This window comes from Caloenas nicobarica, chromosome 12, assembly GCF_036013445.1.
Source record: "Caloenas nicobarica isolate bCalNic1 chromosome 12, bCalNic1.hap1, whole genome shotgun sequence".
NCBI classification, from domain to species: domain Eukaryota; kingdom Metazoa; phylum Chordata; class Aves; order Columbiformes; family Columbidae; genus Caloenas; species Caloenas nicobarica.
In genome coordinates, this window is record NC_088256.1 from 4,929,067 (window position 1) to 4,943,723 (window position 14,657).

Here is a 14,657-nt window from a genome sequence, read left to right on the forward strand (position 1 = left end):
TGATGGTACTAGAAAACAAGTTTATTCTGAAGAAACTAAAACAAATGGATGAATGAAACAAAAGCATCTTTGTATTACTGATCGTTTAAAGAGGCTGTCTGGAGGATAGTGTTAGCAGTGCAAGCATTCAATTTGGAATACCTGGTTTCCATGGAACCACAGACTCAATGCTTGCCAGGGTTTTTGAATTCTTGCAAAATAAAAAAGTTGGCAGTATGAAGTAGCTTTTTAAGCAAGACCTTCCACTATATGTGACATTGCAAATCCCACGCCACTTTACATAAATGCACATTTCTCCTGTCACTGGACAAAGACAATCCATGCTAAGATACACTCCGGAGATGTCTAGGCATCAATAACAGTCTAAAAATAAAATGCGTAAGATGCATTAGGGCTCTGCTGGAGAAAAGATGCTCTAGATATGTCACATAGATATCCAGGGATGAATTTAGATACACGACAAGAATGACCAGAGAGATGTTTTACTAAATGAAAACATACTAAAACCAGTGTTTCCATGCTTAAGACAATTGTTAACTACTAAGCAGCAGGTAGCAAGCCTGTCAGAAACAGATCTAAGCACCAGAAACCATTTTGCGTGAGGAATCTTGTGTATTTCTGTGGAGCAGCGGTTGCCACCTGCTCTGAACATCTGGGTTTTACTTGGTTACAGATTTCACCTGGGTAGCACTTTTTGCATCAGGTAGTTGTGCCACTGCCCTCACCAGCTTTGTAATTAACACCTCCAAGACCACCTTCAGATCAGAGGGGTCTGAATAGAGCCAGAGAAACGCAGATTCCATTCCCAGCCCCCATGACAAAGTTCTGATACCCTGGGCTACTGCATATTGATAAAGATCTAAAGATCAAGTCTTCAGTGGCTGTGCTTTTCACACTGAAGATTAATAGCATCACCCAACTAAGGACATACCGTATGTTGAAAGACAGTAATTTTTAGTCTGGCCTAGGTGAGTGCCAAGAGTTCAGAATTTTCTGAGTAAATTGGAGATGTTAAATATTTCTAGCATTGAAAAATGCTAACTATGAGATCAAGTAAGAACGAGTATGGAAAAGTTAAGAATGCCATTAGTTCTTAAATCTTTTAAAACCACTACCAGAAATATGGATACTGCAGCATATAACAGATGACATAGAAACCTGAATAAGCCTTCTTATGGTTTTATACTGCTTATTGAACTGTTTCCGTTTAACCTTAAAGGAATGGAGAATCAGCTTTATAAAATTGTTTTCCTTAGCAGTGGCTTTTTTCTTCTTCGCCATTAATTCATGTAATCAAATGGTTTCCCCCTTGTTGACATTAGGCACAATACTGTGATGTTTGGCTCTTGCAATTAAGACAAAAGATACATCTCAAACAATAGTATAAAGTTAAGATCTACAATTATATAGATAGGTGGTGAAGCTTTTAATCCTATGAGTTAGTGTGTTCGTTGCATATGTTTGTATTTGTAAGTACATTATTGTCTGTTGCTATGAGATGACTCAGTGTTGCAGCAGTGCTCAGAAATGTATATTTATGTGCAGGTGCAAAATTCAATTTCTTAAAAGCTGCTAAAGCACACAGAAAGAAAAATAAAATCTGAGATTTATGAATTGAAGCAGCAAGAATTATGTCTTATCATTGCTTATTTCAGTTGCTGGCCTTACTCTTTTGTGAAGAAACTGAAATTTAAGAGAAATACCAAATTGCACGTTCTTCCCCTAGTACCAGCATAAAAAAAAAAATGTAATTTGCAGAGAGTAATGATAAATTCAGAAATGGCTGCTAAGGGAATAAAGGACATTAAGCAGTGTATAGAACATGTAGTCATATGCTCATTCCATGCCACATGCTTTTAGTTCATGTGAAAGCGAAAGGCAGGGCCGATTTCTGTTTGTATTAACTCACATTAGTTACTTGACACTGTTGGTTGCTGTGATGCATGCAAAAGTCTGATTAATTATATGGTGCTAACTGCCTCAGTAGGCTTCTCTGCAGTAGAACTAAGACTAATTAAGATTATGTCAGGATGAAATGAGATGGGGTTACATACAGAAAGCTACTAAGAATTTGGGTAGCACTTGTCAGGAAGGTCACCTTTTGCGTCTCATGCTGAGGATTATGTTTCATCAAACACCTCAGGTTTATTTCCAGTCTTCAGGTCTGTTTCTCCTCTTGTTTTATGTTACTGTGAATCAGATGTTATTCCACTGAAGTCAATGGACCAGAGTGACACTGGTGTGAATGTGTGGAGAGGTAAACTTGTGGTTTTCGTAGTCATCTTGATGCTGCGTGAAAGTCTGAAGCACTTCTCATTTAATTATAAAAATGGTATGGTAGATTTTTATACTGAAGCTGTTGTTTATTTAGATTTCCATAATGTTTCTTAAGTAACGTTTCAGTTTATTTTTGCCTGAGAAACACTGTTTTGTACAGATTGTTCACTTCCCATCTGTCAGTACAACACAGGCATTTTGTCCTAAGTTACTTTGATTTGTCGTACCTGCTGTGCACAAAGATGTTGATTTCTGTCATGTAGATCATTTAAACAAAATCGCACCAAGTGAATTCGGTGATGTGATCAAGCATTCTTCCTCTTCCTTCAGATCATAGGAGTCATCGCAGGACGGGGAATTGACTTTCTTTGTGTGATACCTCCCTACACAATGGGAGCTCAGCCTAGACAGAGGTACAGCTAGATCAGTCCTTATGACTTTGTAGTCAACTGCTTCTCTAAAGCTGAAAATCTTCTGTCATTTGGTTTTGATTCAGTCTGTCAACAGTTATCCAGCAATACCTAAAATCAAGAAAAACAAAACAAAACAAAAAAGCTTTGGTAAATAGGGTTATTGTTGGCTAATTTTTTTTTTTTTTATTGGTTGACACTGACTAGATGAAGGCTGAGTCACGGAAGTGCTTGTCTAAAGCCTCAGGTTATGCAGCTAAGAAGAGTTGAAAGTATCTGCTTTAAAAGCAACTACATCTTTAATCCTTACTGCCACAGAAATACGAACATTTGACCTGAACATAATGGATGGGTAAGGATGCGGAAGGCCCGAAAACATGGCTTCAGAAAACATGACCTGTCCTATTTCTCTTAATATAAAACCTTCTGGTGCCCTGTTGCATGAAGAAATGCCAGGTGAAGAGCCAAAAACCAAAAAGGTACAACTGTAAGCTTCTCAATGATTATGTGTAAAGCATCAAATTGCCTTAAATTAGGCTCAATACAAGGCAATGAGGTCTGATTCACTGCTTCTGCTGAAGACAAAGAATAACTTTTCTGTTTAGTTCTGCTTTTACAAAATGAGGTTAGTTATCTATTACTATCAAAGGACAAGACACTTCTGTACTGCTTTCCCTGGAGAAAGAGAGATTGGAGCTGATAAAAGAAGCAGTATGTAGTACCAGGCTCATTATATCTCCCACAAAATTCACTTGATGGATTTATTTTTCTTTTTGATGAAATAAGAGTTGCACTGAAATTTACTGATATGTAGAGCATAATATTTTTTACGAAACATCTGGGGTAAGATTAATTTTCGTGGAATCTAAACAGACCCTGGTCCCTAGGGATTTTGGAATTTTGTGTTCTGGTGAACTGAGTCTCTGCTGAAAATAGCGATGAAAAATGTAATCCAACACAGAATGACTGACTCCTGTTTATAAGAACCTTCCATCAGCAGTCAGGCGCAAAAGAACTCCTCCTTCCACACAGATCATTTGTTAAACCCTGTGTTGTCTTTCTGCGTGTCAGGAACTTTTATCTTCATTTATTATATACAGATCGTTCTTCGGTAAAGAGGAAAAATGAGACTGCTGGTAGAAGCTACACCAGCATTAGTAAACCCTGAATTCAGCACCTGCGGAACAGTCAAATGTCAAAAGAATCAACAGCTGAGCTGTTCATTGACATGTTTATTCTTCAGAGCAGGAGAGTTATTCCACTAGCTGAAGAACTGGTCTGAATCCCTTGCATGAAGGAAAAAGGATTTAAGGCTGGCTCGAGCTTTCTCAGAATTAAACATGGACTTCTTCAATTTTTAAATTAAACATTTTCTTTGCTAGTATGTTTATACCAGTTTAATTCTTCTCAGTGGCACCTGTAAGGTTGATGTGATGTCTTTTGCTTACACTTTCAAAAGTACGAAAGGATTTAAAATCTTGGCATTTTCTATAAATATCAGTCTGTGGTGAAGAATAGTGGAACATACAAAGCATGTTGGAAGCCTATAAAACACCAAAGGTGATGAAACAAGGAGAAGTTACTGCAAACCTTGGTTCCGCTGAGTCCTTTGGCTCTTTTACAAGAGTGTTTTGGACAGCCGCCCGGGATCACGGGGATGACATGTAGGCAACATCGGTTGCTAGCATTTAGATAGCTATGTAGATGAGCTGTTTCATTCTCCTTTTCTACTTCTTTATACACTGGGAGATGCACAGCAGGGAATAAAATCTTGGCAAGACCTCCCGAGCTGAGGCTCGGCCTCTGTATCACAGGAACAGGCGTCACAGAGCTCTACGTTTGAAGAATTGTGTGCTCCAGTAACTGCCATCCAGAAATTTTCTTCTAAGTCATGATCTCTGCAGAAAGGCAACTTGCAGCATGGCAACAAAATGTTGCAGCTTTTGCGTGGCTTTGCTTGAAACGATGTGATGGAGGTTCAAGTTTTCAAGCTCTGGTACAATACAGAGCACACACAGTGTAAAGACCGTTATGGTAGAAAATGCATTATTTAGATTTAAAGAACCATGTAGTTATGTGCAATAAGAAAATGCTCTGTTTCTTTCACTGTCAGCCTTTTGGGAATGAGTGATTTTACCATCTTATAATGCCTTAGAATTTGTATTTATGTAGAATGGAAAGTCGTAGATACTGCTTTGCAATGTTTGTATGAAATATAAGTAATTTACCCTGACAAAGAGGCAAATCTCGACATTCTTATTTAGGGCGCATTGCTTTGTTGCTTTCAGCAGGATAATGGATGAACTAAGGCTCCATTCAGGAAACATGCCAGAACCTTAACTGAAATATTCCAGGATTGTTTTACTGTTTGACTTTACTGCCTAAATGTGTTCAGGAATAATCTGAGCCTGAACAGTTAAATCTAGCTTTTGATAATCACTCACCATTTATTTCCTCAGAAATCTCTGAAGTCTCATACAGACTCCTTTTATCTTGGTCTCGGTGGTACACAGATACAGAAGGAGGCCCTTTTACTGATCCTTCCCCAAGCAAACACTGAGACCCTGCGTGGGAGAATGGATGTTGGCTGGTTTTTGGGTAGACTGAGAGCCTTAAGCATTTTTCTCCTGATCTTTCCCATTAGCTGCTATTTGTTTAGCTTACCCCTGTTAATCACTGAAGCAATTTTTCTAGCTTATGAACAGGAGGAGTGAGTCAACTTCGAAAGTCACCCAACATGAGATGTATCGCGCTGGCAAGACTAAGATGCAGCTGAAGACCAACAGCACAGAGTTCATGGCTGAAGCTGAAGCTTTGTCCCTTTTACAAGCTCCGTGTATACACAGCGGGTTCAGCTGGATGTTGAGATGCCCAGATGTAAGGCTTGAGCATCCCTTGAAGCTGTTGGAATACACGCTTCTGTCAGCAGTGTTTTCCAACAAGTGGAGTAACTGCACATGTGCTACAAATGTGTGTCTTATTTCATGGAGCCCCTGAGAATAGGGAAGCGTGTCAGCCCATTCGTGAAGAGAAGCAGAAACACCAGAGCAAGAACCTGGTGTGACAGCACAGTGGTGATGAGGTATCATCCATTCTTCCATCCACACATCGCGGTGTTGCGATGGGTTGTTGTGGTAGCCTCACTCACGCCGAGTGTGAATCCAGTTGTTGCTGAGAGAGCATCAGAATCTGACCTCACTGTATGTGAAATCGGCCTGTAAAACTGAGCCAGAATGTTCAGGGTACAGAGCATGAATGGTAAAGTCCTGCATAAGTGATTTCTGGAAGCCTAAAGCAGGATGTGTGCGACCCTCGTGGTCCTGATGAAAGCAGCTGGAAGTCCCAGGAATATGAGCAGAGGCCCTGAATATCTTATGTACTAAACAGGAGAACTAGCAGCATTGCCACTCACTCATGCCTTAGAGATGAAGTCTGCAAACAATCATATTTATAAACTGACTCGTGTAAATGCATGCATTTAAATATTTGTCTTTTCATAAATATGCATGTTTTATCAACTTTTGGTATGGTGATAACATTTTTTTTTATTATAAGTAATGTAAGTGGCTGAAGCTTTTGTTCTCGGTTGATTTTGTGTGTGTATCAGCAAGGCTTAAATGGTTAGAATCTCACATTTCCAGATTTCTTGAAACAAAGCTGAAGTTCAAGACAGTTTCCAAGTGCAGGTGGAGGAGGGAAGGGCTAAAAAGATACATCAGTGGGGTTGTTGGCCCTTTTGCTCTGAGACAGTGGCAAAGACTTGGCACAAAGCTCAGCCTTAAAGGTGATGTAAAAGGCTTTGCTTGGAACCAGAGGAGACGAGGTGGAATTTGTTGATCTTGGGGAGGAGATGGGACTTTTTAGACTAGAAAGGAAGGCTGTGGAAAAGACCTATATGAAAAGGGCTACGAGTAAATTTTTATCACACCTATTTATTTATACCACCTCACCAGACAGATTTAGGAGTTTATTTAGAGTTACTTTGTTTGAGTTTACTTTTTTTGCATCTGTGTAAGCAACATAGCTTTGAAGACTGGAAGCCTTTGGTGTCTTTGGCATCTGGATGCTCAGAGCAAGGCAGGGAGCCTCACCTGCAGAGCTGTGCTGATTCTGTTCATGGGTGCAAGCTGTCTGGTGACTTAAAGTCTGCGTAAGGGGGTTGGTACTTTGAGTGGGACTGCAGAAAGTGTCACTATTTAGTAATGGAATCAAGATGACGTAATTTTTAGGTATGTATCGAAAAGAGAGGTGTGTAACATTGCATTGGTATGTGAACTTTACTACTTATTTCAGTGGAGTAGCATGTTCTGGTTATCACATGTTTTCTGAAGGAAAAACATTTTGACATCCTATACCTTAATGCAATTAAGATGGCAATATTTATCATATTAGTATTCTTCCAAGTTTGCAGATTTTATGTCCCTTCACTGGATCTTGACTGTATGTTTACTCTTCCCATGCATCTTTCATCACCTAGAAATAGTTCATTTTTAATCTGAATGACAGCTATTTTTTGTGACCCATGGTATTTTGTGGAACAGTGGTTGATCTTATTCACAATGAGGGAACAGAGTCCTTACATATGCTATGAGAGACTTCACAACTTTTGTGAGCGTGATGTGATAGTGAGAAGATCTTCAGCCCAGGCAAATGAACCGTTCACCAGGTGAAGAACTTTTGTGGAGTGAGCACAGGCTGTTGTGGCTTAATGGAATGACTATAATAGCTGCAAGTGGTAGAAAACGCCAAATACAAAGGAGATTTCTCCAGTGCTTGAGGAATATATGAGTAAAATGGAGTATCTGAACAAGTTAGTAAATCAAAGGTTCTCCTTTCATAAAGTGGTTTCAGATACTCCAGAGCAGGTTCTCAGCTAAGCAATGACACGTTCTTTTCTCTCTACCAAAAGACAGGCTTCATATGGAGTTTGAAATTCTTTTGATACAGGACTATATAGCATGCTGGGTGAATGGCGTGTAAGAACTTAGCTTTTTAAAGGCTTTGTGCGTTTGAAATTATTTTCATTTGGTAGTCTCAAACAACAATGAATGAAGATCGACAATACCTGTACGGGGCATGCAAGGCATTTCGGTTCTCTTTTTCAGATGGAAGATTTGGTGTGCTGATCAGCGGGTTCATAACCTGATCTTCTTTTACTTATGTATGTGGGAATCATAGAATCATAGAATGGTTTGGGTTGGAAGGGACCTTGAAGATCATCTAGTTCCAATCCCCCTGTAATGGGCAGGGATACCTCCTACCAGCCTGGCCTTCAACTCTTCCAGGGATGGGGCATCCACAGCTTCTCTGAGCAGCCTGTGCCAGGGCCTCCACCACCCTCGTGGGGAAGAATTTCTTTCTTCTATCTAATCTAAATCTCTCCTCTATCAGTTTAAAACCCTTACCCCTTGTCCTGTCACTACGTCCCCTTGTCCTATCACTACGTGCCCTTGTAAAAAGTCTCTCTCCAGCTTTCTCATAGGTCCCCTTTAGGTACTGGCAGGCTGCTATAAGGTCTCCCTGGAGCCTTCTCTTCTCCAGGCTGAACAACCCCAACTGTCTCAGCCTGTGTTCATAGCAGAGCTGATCCAGCCTCGGATCATCTTTGTGGCCTCCTCTGGACTTGCTCCAACAGGTCCGTGTCCTCCTTATGTTGGAGACCCCAGAGCTGAACACAATACTGCAGGTGCAGTCTCATGAGAGTGGAGTAGAAGGTCAGAATCACCTTCCTCGACCTGCTGGTCATGCTTCTTTTGATGCAGTCCAGGATACGGTTGGCTTTCTGAGCTGTGAGTGCACATTGCCGGGTCATGTTGAACTTCTCATCAACCAATACCCCAAGTGCTTCTCCTCAAGGCTGCTCTTAGTCTGTTCTCCACCCAGCCTGTATTTGTGCTTGGGATTGCCCCAGCCCATATGCAGGACCTTAGACTTGGCCTTGTTGAGCTTCATGAGGTTCACATGCTCCTAGCTCCCAAGCCTGTCCAGGTCCCTCTGGATGACATCCCTTCCCTCCAGCATGTTGACTGCACCACACAGCTTGGCGTCATCAGCAAACTTGCTGAGGATGCACTTGATCCCACTGTCCATGTTGCCAACAAAGGCGTTAAACAGCACCGGTCCCAATACTGACCCCTGCGGAACACCACTTGTCACTGGTCTCCGCTTGGACATCAAAACTTAGACCGCAACTCTTCAAGTGAGACCATCTAGCAAATTCCTTATCTACTGAGTGGTCCATCCATGAAATCCATGTCTCTTCAATTTAGAGACAAGGATGTCGTGCGGGACAGTATCAAATGCTTTGCACAAGACCAGAAGTACTTCGTTGAGTTGAAAGCACAGTGAGCTTTGACTTAAGAGATGGTGGAGAATGTCATACTGGAAGTCAATGGCTATGGCTACTAATGAAGAACAGTGTTTCATACTCCTACACAAGAATTCCCTTAAATTTTACCATTAATTTCCCTTCTCACCTAGAAAAAAACTTGAGGATTTGAAGAAACTCATAATGGCTTGCTAAGAAGCTTTGCATTTAAGGTAGTTAATTAAATGTTGTTTGTCATGGAGTTTATATGAAGGAATCCGTTGGTTATAGCTTCAATACCTTCTTTCATTTGTGACACTTGGCCCTTTTAGATGTAGTTTCTTTTTTCAGGCTCCAGAGAATTTAACAAACTAGTTTGACCACATGCCTTTTTCTTTCCAGAAAATATCAGCTGTCTCAGTAAGCATAAAGATGACTTGAATGCTTTGTAGAAGACAAACAAATGTGAATGCTTTTATGACAAACCCACTCAGCTGGCATGTAAAGTGACCTCATATTGTATTTAGGTTAAGGAGTTCTTAAAGGATTTTTCTCTTACGGAGATGGATTTTTCTCTGGTTTCTCATGAGACGTTTAAAATCACACCTTTTCTTCTTTTTTTTTTTTTTTTTTAGCTCTGCTGCTTGCAATTGACAGTAGGACAGCGCTGTGAGCGTGTATTTCAGAAGACAGTGTATTGCTGTAGTACAGTGGAGTGAAAAATACCTCCATAAAGTGATTAAGTATTAATCTCTAAAGAAAAAAAAATAAGTGAAAAGTTCCTGGCATGAATTTTATACCTAGTAACAAGTAATTACTCATTTCTTCAGCTCTAGATGCATCGCTTTTCCTGGCCACCTCTTTTGCTTTGATTCATGATGCAAAGAATCACCAGGAGAGAAAGGTGACCTAAGATTTTATTCCTCATGATCCTCAGCTCATCCTGTTCACAGCCTGTTGCTTTGCACTTAAAAGTGTTTTTTACTTACCTTGGTTGTCAGCTGCCCAAAGAAACAAATCAGCAGTCAGTGATTTGCACAGCACAGCAGCATTTAGTCAGGGCCCCTCTTCAGTTCCTTAAAGTGATTAAGCACGGAGTTGTCATCTCTTACAACAGCAAAGTATCCTCTTTAACGCCGAAGTGTTTCTCCTTCAGTTTTTAGGGCCAGGTTCCTCAGGCACTGCTCCGTGAAGCGGCTGTGCCATGGGTCTGGATCTGCACGTCAGGTATTGATACGTCTGTGCTCTCCCCAGCTGGAAGGGCTGGAGCCCGAGTGCCGCAAGGTGCTTTTGCCAAGGGCGCAGCGGTTCAGTGAGCGCTGCGGGCTCGCGCGTCGTGTCCGAAGCTGAAGAATTTCATAAGCCAGAGCTGTGACAACTGGAAACACAACTCCAGTTCTGTTCTCTGCCCCCGCGCAGTGACCTGTGCTGGAGCCGTGGCTGCTTGGTAAGCTGTGAGCATCGCTGTTCCATGCCAACGTGATAAAACTGCATCCATCTGGAACGTCAGCAGATACCAAGCAGTGGTTGTTAAGGTTTCTTAGGAGCTCCTGAGGTGGTGTGTGCTTCGGGGATATTTTTGTCAATGCTGAGAACTATAGCATGCAGTGAATTGCTAGGGCTGTGCACACAGCAGATGGAAGAGGACTCCTGTTATTTGCATAAAGTGCTAATATTTTTATAGCATTTCCTCTGCTGGTTATGAAGTTATTTCTCCACTCTTTATTCACGTTCAGGAGAGCAATAATTCATTTTTGATAATTCAGATTTTTATAATCTACCCAACCATACTTGCGAGCAGGTTTATAAAGGAGCATGGCCAGTCCGTACAATGAGCCGCACTGCCCAAGGCCAAAGACAGATCCAAGTTGCTTTGTTTGGTTTTGTTGGGGTTTTTTTTCTTTTAATCAGCACTTACGTGTTGTTAGCATTAAACTGAGGCTCCTTTCCCCTTTTAAAGTAAAAGCCACTTCTGGCTATTCTGATTTAGCTTAATGGCCACTGATCACTGGAAAGCCTTTCGATCCCTTTCCTGGTGCCCCCATGGCACGGCGTACAAAGCTGTCTCAAAGACAAGGGCTCTGAACTGTTCTTAACCTGACTAGATCTCAGTGTCATGGTTAAGAAGGTTTTTCTAGAGAGGAAAATGCATGACAGTGGTCATTAAAGGTTTTCTCAGGGTACTTCAGAATATTTTGAAAGCTCTGAAGCCATCAGATAAATATGGCAAATAATACAGATGCTTTCAGGTGACTTTTTTAGCAAGGTGTTTCATGCTGATCACTCTAAGGGCATTAATATTGTCATTTTTGTAGCAAAGGCTATATATGGCCTGTAAATTTATACTGTGATCCCCTTGGGAATATAAAAGTAATTATGTAGTCTCAGAATTAACATGAGAAAGCATTTATTAAAACTCTTGGGTGTGTTCAGTTGAGTATGAGTGGTGCAGTTAATACCCAAGTATGGGTGGTTCTAATGGGTGACTATATCAAATAAACTATAAATGTTGGATAAAGTTATTATATAAACAACATATTTCCTCTATTGGACGTAATTTCCAGTTGCCATCATGTCCTGCTGAGCCATCTAAAATATATGAAGGAATCCGTAATAGTCACTCATCTTTATGAAATGTCAAAGTCATATACTACATCGACCTCAATCTACGTGCATTAATTCATGAAGAATTTAATTTAATGAGTTTAAGTCAGAACTGCAGTATAAAATCCTTTCAGTGCAGTTTAATTATTTTGCCAGCATTATATACCCATAACACCATCATAGTCTAGACTGCATTGTGTCATGATCTGCTCCTAAGACTAAAGATATTGTAGATGTGTTTCTAGATCAAAGAGCGTTATTTGCTGCAATCTGATTTCTTACTGGCTTTTTTTCCCTGGCTTACAAAAGGAGAAATTTTGATTTTGGGAGCAAATATTAGTCTTCGGTTTCTGTAGTTTAGCACATCTTTTATTAGCAAGATAAGGATTTATTCTTTAAGGGGAAAGGAAAGCAGGGGGAGTGGGAGGATAAAAAAAGAGGGAAATGAAAAATAAAGAGGCCAGTCTTCTGCCATTGTTTGGCTGAGCAGCAAACCTTCCAGCTGACTACACCGGTGTCAGTAATTGCTCTGCAGGCAGAATTGCCCATTGCTTAGTAGTACTAGAATTATTGATCAGTTGTTTTTGTCCATGAACTGGCAACAATAACCTCACATTAGATCGAGTATTTATTAAAGAAATAAAATCGAATTATGCCTGGCTGTAGACAAATAATAATTAGTTACCTGGACACGTAATTATTGCAATAACTTTTCTTTTTTAGATAGATTTCTTGAGAATAAACCCCCAAACCGTCCTGTTTGGTTGTGGTTTTGGTTTTAGTTTTTGTGGGTTTGTGGTCTCTTGTTTGTGGGGGTTTTGTTTGTTTGTTTGTTGTGGGGTTTTGTTTGTTTGTTTGGGTTGGTCTGTGGGTTTGTTCGGTTTCGTTTGTTTATTTTCTTTTTTTTCTTCCCTGCCATTTATGTTCTCTCCCTCCTTCACCTACACATGTCACGGGCAAGCCTGCGTATTTTCAATGAGATTATCAGGGTGCCACGAAGAGGTGGGGAGATGGGGGCGGGAGGGGAGATCTGAGCTTTCCTTTGAAAGGGGAGGGATGTGAGGGGCTGAATACAAGGATGCATAAGTTATAGCAGCCTGGGGGCAGCAGTAATTTATGCACTGACAGGTTGAGTTTCATGCTCTGCTGTTTTAAAACAGCCTTACGAAGTAACTGCCTCTGTTACATTAGTGTATGTGTTGGTTTTAGAGATACTCCACATGATGGAGACAGTTTAAACTCAAACGTTTGAAACACATCCATCACAGGGTAGCAGTTGTCCTGTTTCTGTAGGAAAAAAACTAGCAATATAAACCCCATAGTTATTTTCCACGTTTTAACATGAATTTGGGTGCCCTGGAGGATTTTTCAGGGTTGTTTCATTGCTTATTTGTCAGGGTTTAGGTACATTGATGAAAGTGAAAATTGTGGCTTTAGATGATGCGTGTGTGTTTTGATAGTGTAGTTATTATTGTAGTTGTCCTCTCTGGAACCATTTTGCTACACTTCTCAGAGAAAGCAGCAAAATGGATGTGAATGGCATACATTTGAATAATGGCCGTTTTGGTTTGCATGTTTTCCTTATGCTACAGATCAGAGAAAAGTCTGGCTGCACACAGCATCCATAACGTCTAAAGAGCAAGCAGTGCTTCCCTTTTGACATGAACCCTATAATAATATTTATGCATTAAAACACTATTTCCTTACAAGGAAATATTTGGCTTGGCTGCTTGATTATGAATTCTCATCCATATAGCAGTAATTTCCATTAGCATAACAATTATTGTGAAACTGCACATCTGAGAGCATGAATAAGAACAGTGGCCTCAAAAGTTTGAAGTGTATAGAATTACACTGAGTTTTCATTAATAATATATGTGAAGCCAAACATATTAAGTGCAAGCAGCTGTAGACCATTACAGTTTAGATTTAATTTAAGTAATCTCTGGATTGACCTTCTTCAAAACTAGCCACAGTAGGCAATATAAACACATCATCGTGTGTCTTACAGTGAATTTTAGATGTCAGCTGCATCCTCATAACACTTTATTTGGTCTCAAATGAAAATAACGGATAAAAAGATAATAGGAGCAATGACGTTATTTGTTCTTAAATTTTAAGTGCTATTCATTTTGCATAGATATGGTCTTGGTTTATGGGATATTCATTTGCATTTTTCTGCTGATAGCATTTTTGTGACTTTAGTGACCTCCCTCTAACTATAAAGCTAGATTTTGTCAAAGTGTTTTTAACATTAAAACTTTTACTGCAGGGAATTCAGACTGCTACTGAATGTAACCAAGTCAGTTCAGTTGTGTAAAAATCAGAATATGCCTCAGAGCATAGCAAAAGCCATTCATTGCATTTCTTTGAAGTAAGCAATGCAGATTGCAATACACAGGTGAAGATTTGACCTTATGTGTTTTAAAATGATTTATCGACAGGTCCGTTTGAAACAGCAAAATTGCAACAGAGAGATAAAAGCTTGTATATTATTATTGTAAAAGAAGATGAAAAAATCTGATATTCAAATATGTTCTTTTTTTCCAAATCCTGGATAGGTGATTTTTAGGACTTCACATGAATAATGAATGCTGTTTAAAATGTTTGCTTGAGAACAATGAGTTCATTGTATCAATAATAAGAAGTTTTATTGTGGACCACTTTGTAATATTTTAGTTGTCATGTTTTATACCGATCTTGAGGTCAGATGGTAGAAATCCACTTAGTTGTTGTATTTAACCTGCAGTTATTACTGAAGGTGGGGAGGGAATACATTTTTGCTTTCTGTTTCTACAGCATCTACCACAATGGGGGTTCTTGAGAACTACTTTAAACCAATAATTGCTCATTATTACACTAGAATGAAGGGAAACGGAGAGGCTTCAGTGGACATTTTGTGGGAAAATTGAGAATTAGCTTCAGTTTTATTACTTGAGCTGTATTTATATGAGTTACAGTATGAAGAATAGCACCCTCAATTATCATAGAGACCAGAGTCTAGAAGCAATAAAATCAGAAATCGCTGCATCACAAGGGAAACTAGTTTTCTGTAAACT

General features: G+C 39.8%; 1 protein-coding gene across 2 annotated transcripts in view; it reads left to right on the forward strand.

Moving 5' to 3' along the window:
- The window catches only part of GRIA3 (glutamate ionotropic receptor AMPA type subunit 3), a 145,978-nt gene that overhangs the window by 31,040 nt on the left and 100,281 nt on the right, over positions 1-14,657 (forward strand). The window lies entirely within an intron of this gene.